General features: G+C 44.4%; 1 long non-coding RNA gene across 1 annotated transcript; it reads left to right on the forward strand.

The window, feature by feature from the left end:
- Positions 1 to 230: 230 nt before the first annotated feature.
- LOC119288858 lies at positions 231 to 1,791 on the forward strand. The gene is made up of 3 exons (XR_005141315.1): positions 231 to 359; positions 455 to 508; positions 1,622 to 1,791. It is a non-coding gene; the product is annotated as an uncharacterized LOC119288858 (long non-coding RNA).
- Positions 1,792 to 2,001: the final 210 nt, after the last annotated feature.

Below are 2,001 nucleotides of genomic sequence, written 5' to 3' on the forward strand. Positions count from 1 at the left end.
CGAGTTCATCGCTGGATTTGTTGACTGATTCGTGCGCGCGCGTGGATGCAGGGTGCAGGTGCTCTACTACGCGATGGAGGTGCTGCTCTGGTCGGGGCACGAGGGCGTGTACGCCACCATCGGGCGGCCGCTCCAGCTCGCGCAGACCGCCGTCGTCCTCGAGGTACATCGCCCGCTGGATCTTGCTTCTTTCTCTTGATCTGTTCAGTTCTGACTTCTGAGCTCTGCATCCTGCTTCTTGTGCCTGCTAGATCCTCCACGGGCTGGTCGGGCTAGTGATGTCGCTGGTGTCGGCCACGCTGCCGCAGATCCGATCGCGCCTCTTCGTCACCTAGGGCATCCTCTGGAGCTTCCCTGAGGTGCGGTCTTCTTCTCCATGGCATCTCTTTCTGCTCTTCTTGCTGCATGCATACCTGATGCTCTGTTTCCTCTGTTTTCTTGGTTGGGTCTGCAGACCAGGACACACATCCTGGTGAGCTCCTTGGTAATCAGCTGGTCCATCACCGAGGTATGCATGCTCCTGAATCCTGATAATCTAGGAACTACAGCTCTTCAAATTAACTATGTTATCGAGCCGCGAGACGCAGCTGTTGCTGTTAGACTAGCTGAAGATGTGCTACTGAACTAATGCAATGTGACGATGATTTTTACATATGGATGTTGCTGTTCAGAGTTGAATTTCAAGATACTTGCGATAGGTCTATCACACAAAATTGCTGCAGCTTAATTCACTCTACTATTAGTATTACATTACACCAGGGGAGGTGTGTATCATCAAGGTGGTGCTGAGTCAACTAGAAGTCAGAGGCACCCTAGAAACATGTATATTTTCCAATCATGTATCCTAGTATCTGTATGATTAATCTCAAATGAGACAAATCAGGTTAATAATGCTCATGTACCAGAAAAGAACACCAGAAACTTCAAACTTGAATGGAAAGAACCTTTAAAGTAGAGGATGGCAGAGAAATTGTGCTGCATATTATTATTCATCAAGTCCTATAGGTTGGCAAAGTCATGGCATACGGTCCTTCTACTGCCCCATTCTGGAGTTATATTGCTGCTCTAGTACATTTCATTGGTAGTGCACTTCACTGCATTTTATATAGGAAACAAGGTCTCAGTTCTGGAGTTTTTTTGTAGTGTCATAGTGAACTAGCAGCCTATTTTTTAACAGGGTAGTGTGCTGGTACATGCTTTACATAGTCAATTCCTAGTGCAATAGAAGGCTGTAGAAGGCATTAGCTATTGCCCAGCTTTTTGGTTACAGTGCTGCTGTGTGCATTTTAATGATAGTGCAATTTCACTGTGTTTTGTCCAAAGAAGGCCTCAGTATTGGAGTTGTATTGCAACTACGGCAGCATGTCAGAGATGTAAAGCTCATGTTACTATCCTCTGCTTGTAGTGTCACAGTGAACTAGTAAGTTTTCACACTATAATTAACTAGTAACTTGTAGTTATGTAGCAGCCTGAACCGTGGAGATTCACTCTCAAAATCATCATATTGCTTTCCTTTTTCACATTGTATCATCATCCTGGTACATATTCAGTCTGTGTATGTGTTCAGCTTGTGTTGCTAGATGATACAAATGTATAGTTCTCAGTTTTCATGTATATACAGGTCACGAAGTTGAAGTCCATATAGATCACCACAAACCGAGCAAACATGCCACAAGTAAATAGTGTTGGAGGCTCTAGCAACAGCATTGTTAGAGAATTTTGCCGAGAGGTGGGATAATGATTTTGCAGGTACCCCGAGTGGCCCTTGGGTTAGCCGGAATGCCGATTAACTTCCGTTCCGGCAAATTCGGGTACTCCATATGTCCTATTTTCAGCAAAGGTCATGCTGAAATTTTCCGTGAATTTTAGCATCACTTTGCTAAAAATAGGACATATGGGGAACTTGCAACTAATGCATGGGCCGGGGTATCTTAGTACTTAATTTGTAGATTTCCAAAATTGTTCCTTGACTATTATTGGCAACTAGCTGTATTCCTCTAT

This window comes from Triticum dicoccoides, chromosome 4A (assembly GCF_002162155.2).
Source record: "Triticum dicoccoides isolate Atlit2015 ecotype Zavitan chromosome 4A, WEW_v2.0, whole genome shotgun sequence".
Taxonomy (NCBI): domain Eukaryota; kingdom Viridiplantae; phylum Streptophyta; class Magnoliopsida; order Poales; family Poaceae; genus Triticum; species Triticum dicoccoides.